The sequence below is a fragment of the Aegilops tauschii genome, chromosome 3 (assembly GCF_002575655.3).
Source record: "Aegilops tauschii subsp. strangulata cultivar AL8/78 chromosome 3, Aet v6.0, whole genome shotgun sequence".
Lineage (NCBI taxonomy): Eukaryota > Viridiplantae > Streptophyta > Magnoliopsida > Poales > Poaceae > Aegilops > Aegilops tauschii.
In genome coordinates this window covers 137,849,635-137,862,131 of record NC_053037.3, presented here as the reverse complement: position 1 = coordinate 137,862,131, position 12,497 = coordinate 137,849,635, and the positions used below count along the sequence as shown (strand labels likewise).

At 44.4% G+C, this 12,497-nt stretch overlaps 1 long non-coding RNA gene across 7 annotated transcripts; it reads right to left on the bottom strand.

The window, feature by feature from the left end:
* Nucleotides 1-282: 282 nt before the first annotated feature.
* LOC109783146 (uncharacterized) lies at nucleotides 283-12,110 on the bottom strand. 7 transcript variants are annotated; one of them, XR_012204466.1, is made up of 7 exons: nucleotides 11,670-12,088; nucleotides 10,595-10,651; nucleotides 10,299-10,486; nucleotides 9,761-9,834; nucleotides 3,593-3,652; nucleotides 696-760; nucleotides 283-587 (listed from the first exon to the last, which is right to left on the bottom strand). It is a non-coding gene; the product is annotated as an uncharacterized lncRNA (long non-coding RNA). The 7 variants fall into 7 exon arrangements; XR_012204465.1 differs by having other exon boundaries at nucleotides 283-518; XR_012204463.1 differs by lacking the exon at nucleotides 3,593-3,652 and having other exon boundaries at nucleotides 11,670-12,110.
* Between the last annotated feature and the right edge of the window lie 387 nt (nucleotides 12,111-12,497).

Sequence of the window (12,497 nt, the reverse complement as noted above, 5' to 3'; positions counted from 1 at the left end):
ATGTCTACGTGTACAGATCGGGGCGATCCTAATGGACTCGTGTTCAAACTAAATCAAGCCATGCCAGACTTCATTTTCCACCTCCGCCGCCGGCCGCTGCCCGCGCTCAAACCCCTCTGTAACTAATACAAGACCTTTTAGGTCAATACTTCGTGACCTAAAACACCTCATATTAGTGTACAAAGGATCGCCCTCAATTTAGATAACATGAAGAATACTTTTAGTACTGAATTGGTTATCCTTCCTAAAGAAAATATTAGCAGTCACCGAAACAGTACAACATAGTTGCATCAATCAATACCTTGCTGCCTGAATCACTTGTTTCTGTAAAAATTACACCACAACTTCATGTGCCCATGATATTTGAGGTTCAGAGCAGTCCTTGAGAGTAGTTTGCGAATCAATTACGGAGAAGGATTCCAGAGTGATTTTCACTGGATTTTGACTGGATTCCAAAGTGATTTGGAATTTGGGATTAATACATGCCCACGATAGCGCATTAGTAATGAAACAATTCTCTGAAAGAATCAGCAAAGTAGAACTTGTGAGGTTTCATTATGTCCCTCCAAACAACCTTGATGGACATCCTTGTCAGAATAGCACAACCGCATATGAATCAATTAACACAGCAATGGGAAGATAAAGAATTATTCTGAATAGCAAAGAATAGGTAAGTTCACATGAAAATAGGTCACCTTTCTAAATTCCAAACCTGTACAATAGCAAGCTGCGCTTGTGATCTTCGACGGCCTTCATCTGCCTGCAATCAGATGAACATGACATCTTAGCATCTTGAATTCTTAACATGTATTCAGCAGAGTCAGTTCACAAAAAATGCAAAGTAGCAAAGTCTGTTCGACATGTCTTTCTATTTTCATATATATAGCAAGACTCATAAATCTGTAACAACCTGCCCTTATGGACTAAATTTCTGTACAATGGGAGCGGGCCTTTAGTACTGTTGGTATTTCACGTGATTTGCTTGCAGAGTCAGTTTACAAGTTTTTGCGTGATACCTGATTCTGTTGGACATGTCTTTTTTTAGTAGTTACATATGGGGACTCCACACAGCAAGCCAGCGGAACTGACGACTTCATCACATGTACCTCCAGGTATATGTTCACCTATAAATTGTGCTACACAAGTCAAACATATATATATTCAACTATATATCTGTTGCATGCCCGATGGAGGGGACAAGTGTTGACGACTCTAACGAAGGGATTATACCCGTAGCCGATGATGTTGACAAAATTTACCCATGTAGTCCAGGTATAAGGTTTATTTTTATCCTTTTTAGTTGAAAAATCATACCTAACAGACTTGGGCACAACCGATTCTAATGTATCAACATCTTTACTTCTAGGAGTCCATATTACTCCCTCCGAACGGATGATACTTGAGACCGATGGTGATAGCACATATGATACTCCATGTATATATCTACCTCCTTGTATATGTTCAACTACATATTTTGTTATACATGTCAAACACCATCACAGGAGATGTTGCAGGCCCCATGGAGGGGCCAAATGGTGACGACTCTAATGAAGGGGTTATACCTTGAGCCGACGATGTTCATAAGAATTACCCAAGTAGTCCAGGTATTAAGGCTGTGCATATATACTGAGATTGCTTTTATGCTTTTTATGTGATAAATCATACCTAACAGACTTGGGCAAAACCGATTCTAAAAGATCAAGCGTGGGACTTGTAGGAGTCCATATTACTCACTCGGACAGGACAATACTTGAACAGGCCGATTGTGAAAGGACATATGTTCATCAACCTTCCCGTCTGATTTCGGGTAAGCATTATGTTGCCGAAAGGTTAAGACCATGTGCCTACAACTTTGCCTTGTTTCGGTCCAATATATTGTTATGTTAACATGATGCAGACAACCCTCCAATCTCATTCCTATATAATGTAGGTTCGTTGCCAGCTCTCAGTTATCTGACAAAATAACTAGCTAGCATGCAACGTGACAGTTGGCAAGAGAGGCCGCATAATGTTCCACGCCATCCTCACAGTGATATCACTAATGCAGATCAACCATCCTCTATGGACCTTGACGAAAAAAGAGAGTTGATAAAAGCTCGGAGGCGAGCTGCTTATAGAAAGAAAAAAGAGGAGGCTACCGTCAAGCAACAAGATGAAAATCTGTCTGCCCTTACGATATCAGGTAAGAATGCTTTATGGGAAGGCACTGCGATGATATTATATATACTCCCTCCATTCCACAATATAATGTTAATATCATTTCACATGCAGATATGCTGAATGTGGGTGGGTTACCTCTCGGTGATATCACTAATGTGTGTCAACCAACCACGGTGGACCTTGACGATAAAAAAGAGCAACTAAAGTCTCGGAGAAGAGCTGCTTATCGAAAGAAAAAAGAGGAGGCAGCCAGCAAGCAAAAAGATGATAATCTGACTGCCCTTACGATATCAGGTAAGGATGTTTATGTTTCAGCAATATGATGACCGTATGTATACTTTCTTAGTGAATAATGTAGGCGACATATGTTTCCTCACCCCAACCCCACGAATAATTGACCAAGAATAGAGAATAAAAATAATTGACCAATACTTGACCACTGTGTTAACATACAATTCCTGATCATTTAGGTTCAATTCGATATATGGCAGACATACGACTTTTGAGTACATACAGACTTTATGTATGGACACGGAGGGATTCTATAAAAAATAAACCCTAGATAAAGAAGTAGCTTCAACCAGCCCTGTTACCTCTCGGTGAACAATGAAGACCCTAAACCCTCCGGGCAGATATGCAAAATGTTCCCCTGTTACCTCTCGATGATACCAACCCAACTACATCCAGCTATACATCATTGTTTAACCTGACCGTGCAGATATATAAAGTAAGCGTTTGTGTAGTACATGAAATCTTCTTGAACAATGAAGACCCTAAACCCTTCGTGCAGATATGCAAAATGTTCCCCTGCTACCTCTCGGTGATATCACTAATGGGTGTCAACCATTCTCGGTGGACCTTGATGAGAAAAAAGAGCAAATAAAGGCTCGGAGGAGAGCTACTTATCGAAAGAAAAAAGAGGAGGCAGCCAGCAAGCAACTAGATGAAAAACAGCCTGATAAAGAACACAAGGGTGACTTAACAGACGAGCAAATTGAGCAGAGAAACGCGCGGAGGCGAGCAAGTTATCGGAAAAAAGTGGGTGACGGAACGATCGATCTTCAAGAAAAAAATCAGAAGTTGCAAGAATGGCGCGTGCAACACCCTAAAACCATGACTGAGGATGAAAGGGGGGAGTCAAGTGCAAAGAGAAAGGCAAAGTATGCTGCAAAGAAAAACACGCCGTGTGCTGAATCGATCGCAATGCCACGTCCAGATCTAACTAGCACATTGTCCAACCCTCACACACATTGTCCGACTCTCACACTTTCAGCCCTCACGCAACAATTCGACAGTGAACAAATAGATCATGCTCCTACGGTCAATGCGGCCCCCACATACATTCGCAACACCGAAACCGATGGTACATATCCTATCAACCATCATCTTTCATCATGTATAAATAATGATGTATAGTGTTGTAGGTGCATACCTAAGCAGAACCTTCGGTGATGGTGCTGTAGATGGCGACCTCATCGAAATCAATGTGCACCTACAAAATGCCGACCAGCAAACCAGTGATCCGGTAACAATAGCGGATAATGGAGTGGACGAGCGGAGTCATGAGTCCAGAGCAGCGCCTGGGAGGAGAGCGAGCTTGCAAGGGTGGTATGGTGGCAAAGAAGCGTCAACAGAAAATTGGCAAGCAAAAAAAATGTACGCAAGTACCGCATGGTGAGAGGAATGTTCTACGCGATCGGCGTAATGAAAGGTTTGCAGGTAGGGTGATGACCCCAACCGTCAGGTCCATCTCCATACCGAAAATGAGCTCAACTGGACAACCTACCGTAGTGGAAGCACACGGTGCCTCGACCTCATCTAGCATTCCGGAGTACACGATCAGAAGTGAAGGTAACACTCCCATCCTTACTCTCCTTGCGTCCCTTGAGACTGAACCCTCACTTATTGGTTTCGCACCTGAGCAGACGACATGGACACTTACCTTAGTCGTCTCATGAATGATAATGTCAACCCTGATAGCCTCTTTGACGATGAGTATTACCTGTTTGCTGGTGAAGGTATGTACACCCACTTGAGCAACATCCACCCGTTTGAAATATCACACTAATTATAAACATTGTTTGCAGGCTCAGATCCTGATGACACAGAGCACGACGAATTGGAAGACTCAAGTCACAATACCTATGTCGACCATGATCCATTGGACTATGTCTACTCAAACCTCCCAGACCACACACACATCCTGAAGCACGCCGCAAATTGCGATCACTGCAAGGCCAAGAAGTTTGTGTCTGAGGCCCCAGGATTCTGCTGTCGCAGTGGGCAGATCCAGCTGAAGCAACCGGAGCCCATCCCGGAGCTAATGAGGCTTTGGTCTAGCATGGATGCGGACTCAAGGCATTTTTGGGAGAACATACGGTTCTTCAACGGCCACTTCTCCTTCACAACCCTCGGCGTCAGCCTTGATGAAAGCTACACAAACATGAAGTCTGGGGTGTACACGTTCCGGGCGCACGGCACCATCTACCACAACGTTCATTCCTTCGGGCCAACATCACGTCCAGATCATCTACAGTTGTACTTCTACGACGACGACCCATGCCTAACCCATCGCAAGGCTGCCACCGAGCAATTAGACCAAGATGTCGTCAGAAAGTTAGTGGACATACTCAGGGAAAACCCGTAATCCCAGCAGTTTAGGAGTTTGGGTGCGCACAGGGACAACCTCGACGATTACAGGATAGACCTCAACACTGACCAGAGACTAGACCAACAGAAGTATAATAGACCTCTGTCATCTGAGGTCGCTGCAATTTGTGTGGAGGGCACTGACCTAGCAAAGAGGTTCGATCGTAGGATTACACTTTGCGGGAATGACAACCAAAGGCACAGTATACATGTGACGGCTGGCTCGTATGACCCTCTCTCTTACCCACTCTTCTACCCAAGGGGGGGAGCTCGGTTGGCACCCGAAACTTCCTAAACGTGATGTCCCTTGGTCGGTTGTGCAACAACCAAGAGGTAGAGGTGATGATGATGATGATGAGGATGCAGGTAAGCCTTATGCATATTTTGTCGTTTAGATGAATTGCATACTTCTCATATGAATCCTAATGTCTGTGTTACTCATCCATGTGCAGAGGGGAATAGCAGGTTATGCGTCTCGGTGAGAGACTACTATTGTTACATGCTCCAGACACGACCTGGGATATTCAATCCCATACTCTGTGGAGCACGATTGCTCCAGCAATGGGGGGTGGACATGTACATCAAGATTGAGAGTTGTAGGTTGAAATGGCACAGGAAGAACCAGACAAAGATCCGTGCCGACCTGTATAAAGGAGTTGTTGATGCAATTACATCCGGGGAGACCCGGGCAAGCGTTGTTGGAGTAAGGATAGTGCTACCTGGAACGTACCCAGGTGGCGACCGCGACATGAAGCGGAGGCATATGGATGCCATGGCAGTTGTCCATACCTATGGGAAGCCTGACATCTTCTTGACCATGACCTGCAACCCTAACTGGGAAGAGATAACGAATGAGTTGTTTCCTGGTCAGACAGCGCAAGATCGACCTGATCTTGTGGCTCGTGTGTTCCATGGCAAGCTAGAGGCTATGAAAGAGATGTTGTTCAAGAAGAATATCCTAGGTGTTGTTGTTGCACATGTATACGTAGTCGAGTTCCAAAGAGGGGCCTCCCCCACGCACACTTTTTGTTGATCATGGATTCGGCCTATAAGCTTGTCGTTCCGGAGCAGTACGACCGACTCATTTCTGCCGAGCTCCTAGACAAGCAAAAGTATCCTGAACTCCACGCCTTGGTGGTGAAACATATGATGCATGGACCATGCGGTGCTCTCAACCCCAAAAATGTTTGCATGCAACAGAACGAGTGCAAGTGCAGATACCCACGGCCGTTCAATGAAAACACGGCACAGGGCAAGAACTCATACCCTGTTTATCGTCGTCGAGATAATGGTCGGCAGGCTAAGGTCCGGGGTAAAATGTTGGACAACAGATGGGTTGTGCCATATAACCCTTACCTTCTGCGGATGTTCAATTGCCACATCAACGTTGAGGTTTGCTCCAGCATAAAGGCCGTCAAATACCTTGACAAGTACATATACAAGGGCCATGATAGGGCTTCTTTCAACATCGACCAGCCCGACGTTGATGTTAACATTGATGAGATCAAAAGATATGTAGACGCGAGGTGGGTTACTCCTCCAGAGGTGATGTGGAGGATATTTGGCTTCCCCTTGTGTGCCAATGACCCGCCTGTCCTACAGTTGCCTCTTCATCTCCCGAATATGCACAGGGTGGCATTCAATGAGCAAGCTCACTTGACCGATGTAGTCGCCTCTGAGAAAGGTTCCAAATCCATGTTGACAGAGTATTTCAAAGCTAACCAAAACCACCCGTGGGCTAGGAATATATTGTACAAGGATTTTCCTGGAAGGTTCACATGGCAGAAGGGTAAGAAGTATTGGAAAGAGCGGGTGGAGCGTTATCAGATAGGTCGAATTGTGTCTGCCAATCCTGCCGAGGGGGAGCGATACTATCTGCATGTGCTGCTAAACCATGTTGCTGGCAAGACATCCTATGAGGACCTGCTCACCGTGGACGGTAGGCTATGCGGGAGCTTTAGAGAGGCTGCCGAAAGGTTGGGACTCATCGAGGCAGATAACACGCTCGACGACTGTCTTACCGAGGCAGAGCAGTGGGCGATGCCATGTTCGCTCAGGAGGCTCTTCGCAACAATTTTGGTGCACTGTGAGCCAGGCGACGTGCGTGGTTTATGGGATAGGCACTTCGAGCCTATGTCTGATGACTATCGGCGATCACACACGTGCCCGATTGAGGTGGAACAGATGGTGTTGCTTGACATAAGGGGTATGTTGCAGTCCATGGGCAAAGACATAGCTGATTTCGCTCTTCCATGCAATGACGATGCATTTGACCCAACCGAGGGCGAGGCCAGAGAAGTGATCGAGGAATCCAACGTCGATTTTGACATCAACGACACTAAATTGGCTTCGTCGCTAAACTTGGAGCAGAGGGCTGCATACGACGAGATACTAGCTTCTGTTGAACGCGGTGATGGGGGCGTGTTCTTTGTTGATGGACCGGGAGGTACAGGGAAGACCTTCCTGTACAGGGCACTACTCGCCAAGGTTCGAAGCGAGGGAAACATCGCTATCACTACCACGACGTCAGGCGTCGCCGCTTCTATCATGCCTGGAGGCAGGACTGCCCACTCGAGGTTCAAGATCCCATTGAGCTGCGATGATGGCGCCTCATGCACCTTCACGAAACAGAGTGGTATCGCCAAGCTACTGAGGATGGCCTCATTGATACTATGGGACGAGGCCACCATGACTAAGCAACAGGCGGTCGAGGCACTGGACAACAGCATGCGCGACATCATGGGAAGACGGGACTGACCCTTTGGAGGAAAAATTGTTGTGTTTGGCGGAGACTTCAGGCAGGTGCTTCCGGTCGTCAGGAGGGGGTCCCGGGGTCAGATAATCGATGCAACCCTTCGAAGTTCACACCTCTGGAAGGGTATGCGCCAGCTAAGGCTCGTCACCAACATGAGGGCTCATAATGACACTTGGTTTGCGGATTACTTGCTAAGGGTAGGCAATGGCACCGAGGTGTGAACTTCGAAGGGTGACGTCCTGGAGAAGCTGATTAACCATGTGTTTCCGAGACTAGATGACAACATGTCCGATCCGAATTACATGACTTCACGCGCAATCCTCTCCACCACGAACGACAACGTCGACAAGATAAACATACGCATGGTAGAGCGTTTTCAGGGAGAAGAAGTAATCTACCATAGCTTTGACAATGCAGAAGACGACCCGTATGGCTACTACGCTCCCGAGTTCCTAAATGGATTGACTCCCAATGGTCTGCCTCCGCATGCACTCAAACTAAAGCTCAACTGCACCGTCATACTTCTGAGGAACGTTGATCCGGCTAATGGTCTGTGTAACGGGGCGAGGCTTGTGGTGCGAGGTTTCGAGAAGAACGCCATCGACGCAGAAATCGTGATCGGACAACACGCAGGTAGGAGGGTGTTCCTTCCTCGAATACCCCTATGCCCGTCTGACAACGACATGTTTCCATTCAAGTTCAAGAGGAAGCAATTTCCTGTAAGGCTTAGCTTTGCTATGACGATTAACAAGGCTCAAGGCCAGACGATTCCGATTATTGGCGTGTACCTACCTAATCTTGTGTTCTCTCATGGTCAACTCTATGTCGCACTGTCTCGAGCCACCGCAAAGAGAAACATAAAGATCCTCATTGAGAAGGACAAGGAGAAGGAGAATGCCAAGAAGCAAAGCGGTAAACCTAAGAAGTGAAAAAGACCTGCCTTGTCCTTACGAACCTCGATGAAGAACATCGTCTATAAGGAAGTCCTTACAGGCTGAAGTCTGCTCTTAAGAAGTTGGCGGGTTTTGAATAAGATAAAGGATTTACTCTTTTGCTAGAGACAATTTTGTGCTCTTCCGTGTTCTTATACAAATATTTATCTTTCGATGTTAGCAACTGAACTTTATTATGTTTATTCAACAAGTCAAATATTAATAATATTGCCTCGGATTTGTGACTTTGCAAGTTGCCAATTTTTCCTGTATGTGACATTATTTCTCCTTTTGCCGGATTGCTTATGTATATTATTCTTTTGTTGTTTTGTAATCAATCATCTACTACATCTAAACTAGGCTTTGTTTTCCTACATAAGTATTGCACACTGCCTGGGTCACTCCGTTGTTGTAAAATTCACCGAAGTGTTCTACATTAGAGAAATATTTATGATGCGGCCCCAAAGCAGGCACAGTCAATGTTATTTATTTTTGTCCTGTATAGTCTCTTATTTGCCCCTTATTTGAATTTTATAACCCCGGCTTTTCAATACATATCTAAACAGACATGATGTGTTTCTAACTACTTAGTTGCAGGTTTGGCACAAGTAAACGGATGGATGCGTGTTGACATCTTCATGATCTCACAAATATTTCCAGTAGTATTATTTTCCTTTCATTGTGCCATATTCTGTCAGTTGCTTTTCCTATTGCGTGTATCTTGCAGATAAATAAGAGTTTTAATGAATTGTTGGAACCTGGACATTACCACAATTTATAACCACCTATTATTCTGCCACGACATGTACATTTTATAGCATATCAGGTGCGCTTCTTTCTGTTCGTGCCTTCAAAATATCAAACCAGAGGACATCTACTAATATATTTTTGTAGCTCTGCTGCTTCCGATGGTACATGAGCTATCACTGTGGTTCATCTACTAATATATTTTTGTAGCTCTGTTTGCATGTGAACATTGTATACATGGCATGTACTATGAAAGAACAGTATGTACATGTCGGTATATTTTTTTTCTATGTCACGACATCTGATCCTATCGTTCTCCCTATATGTCGTCCAAACACATCTATATTTACCTATATGTCGTAAAAGTGCATATGTACTTCTCAGTTCTTATAGAGAACGAAAACTGGGTGGTACGCATTATCAGAGTTGTGTATAATCATTTAGGGAAATGTCAAAAAGTAAAAATCACGTGAATTGGGAATAGAGAAATTCAAGTAGGTAGGAAGTAATGACATACCAAATGATAAAGAATAGCACCACTGCAGCTACAAAATCGCAATCGTTTGCTTAAAGCTCTGAACTCAATTCACCCTGAAAAACAGTCATCTGAAGTCAGACTGCATGATAGTCGGATGGGACAAAATCAATTGACTGTCTAAAACCTTCCATAGGGGACATACAAATATTTTGCGGTATATAGGTTCCTACTGACAGTTCAAGAAATGCAAACATATAGCACTATTATGTTAAATAGGTCACCCTAAACCATGCTATAAATTAACCATGATCATGAGCCCAAGCATAATGACTACCTGTACCAAGCAAAAAATAGGACCTTGGAGATATGTAATGTAAAGTCAAAAATAATAATTATCATGCTTTCCTTTTGTTCCCTGAATCGATATTTTTAGAAAGCAAAATGGAAATACAAGGCACACATCATTAAGAAAGAGATGGTCATATTCTAATATTAACTCCTGCTCATTGTGGACGGAAGGCTATGTGGTAGAGCCAGCAGCTGACCAAAGCACCTGTATTAGGAGGGGATTTGTTACCTCGATGTGTTGATAAGGCAATGGATTGGTCATGTCCCACAGGATCACGCAGCGGACGTAGTCATTGACACATTGGGGAATCGGCTCGGGCTGGCCACTTCGTGGAAATCGACGGCGCGGCAGCACACTATGCTCGGCTGGGGTAAAGAACATCATGCGGTGAAATCTAATTATCTGGATGACATGATCTAATTACACAAAATAAGATATCTTAATGGTTTTGTTAACTCAGATTATAAATCATAAAATTTATAAGAGGTAGCAAATTGTAAAAGAGACAAAGTTCGACAAATCACCTCTTTTCGTTCCATAAATCATGTGTTGTCCATATCATATAGCTTGGAGGATAATATCTGCCCATAGAAATGTTCAGAAAGAAGAAAAATGTTATTATCGACAAAATGAAATGTCGGAATGAAATCAGCAAAGTAAATAAACCCCTTTTCTTTAGATAATCAAAAAGGTCAGAGTAATGGACCACACATGACAATAACCAGCATAGTTAACTTCTACTATTTCATCTATCCCCAACGTATATATAACAAAACAGTATAGAGAGGTCGGATAGGACTGATATATTAACTTCGACATCAAAGAACTGTGTCAACACACACATCCGATTGACCTTGTCCAAGGCCAAAAGAACAGTAAGAAAATTGGGGAATGACAAGATAACTGATTTGAACATGCAGGACATTGTTAGGTTCCTCTCACGCAGAGGAACAGACTAACAATCAAGCAAGCAAGTAAATAAATATGAGGTAACAATATTATGTTTTTCGTTCAGCAGCTGGTCTGATAAAAAAATAGTTGAAGAGTTAAGGAGAATATATATCCACTTGGGTGGTTCCTTGGCAGACGAACTTTTTTCACGGGGGTTGGCAAGCAAACTTAATTGTAAATGTAGGCAGCAATAGTATACAGTACCAAAGATATGACAGTGTCGATGTAGTAGTTGCGACTGTATCTCATCTAACAACAATTCAAAGAGAGAAAACATGTATGTACGAGCTCACTAGGAAATCAAACCATTAGTCAACGTGGAGCACCATGAAAAGAGTAAACTTTAACTGAAGAATTGTTTGTTTTATTCTCACGTTGGTATTCTTCAGATCTGCATTAGGCCATTAGCTCTATCCACCTGCCATCATATTCTCTTACATTAAAGATTACCGAGGCAAATGTTAGACCACAATACATGGAGGACAGGTCGCTGGGGCAGGAAACTGGTTGTTGGGCGGGAGCATTTGGCTGCGGGCGACATGAATTCAGGGGACGGAGAGCGGAGACCAAGTGTGCAGCAGTAGGTACCCCGATCTACAGTGACCACGCATCCTAGGTCCTAACGATGGCGATGGGTGAATAGATTACCTCGAGGAGGAGAGCAAGCTCGGTACATGGCATTGGTGAGAGCAGAGGGAGGTCCATCCATGGCATGGCGACAGGGGCGCTGAGCGAGGAAGAAGCGCAGGATCCCCGCTCCTCTCCTGGCGCGCAAGCTCGTCCGTCGAGGTGGAAGAAGACCGCCCTTCGGCGACGGCGGTGATGACCTTTGCGTGATGTTGGTCGCCGGTTGTGTGCGCATGTGGCCGCCGCCTGGTCGCTCGATCTGCGCGGTCAGCGCCGTCGGATGAGTAGAGGGGAGGGGACGAGAGGGGGCAGCGGTGGGAGACGAGTTCGCTGGTTGTGGCGGCTGTGGGGGCGACAGCGGAGGGAGTGGAGTGGGTGACTCGGCCGAGATTAGGGATTTGCGTGTGCGGGAGTGGAGAGAGTGAGGGGAACGATAGAGCGAGGGGAAGGAGAAGGTGGGGGCTGTTTTTTCTTTTCTTTTTTTCTAGAAAGATATAGTGGGGCTGGTTGGGTCATGCGGGATAGGATAGTGAGGGGAAGGAGAGAGTGGGCTATGCTGATTTGGGCATTGGATCCCAAAATTTGTTGTACGAAAAAAAAATATTATTCTCAAAAACCAAATTAATTGAACATGGATTATAGAAATAAAGTTTTTTTATAATTATTATATATATTCAGAATATCACACAAAAAACACAATTTTGAGAGAAGAAACAGAATATACTCGGTTTATGTTGGATTGCTTGCATGTTTTTATCTTTCGTCGGACAATTTTCCTTATCATGTATAAATAAATTAAAATGATCCAAGAAATTTTGGATGACTGCTTATTTATATATAAAGCAAAAA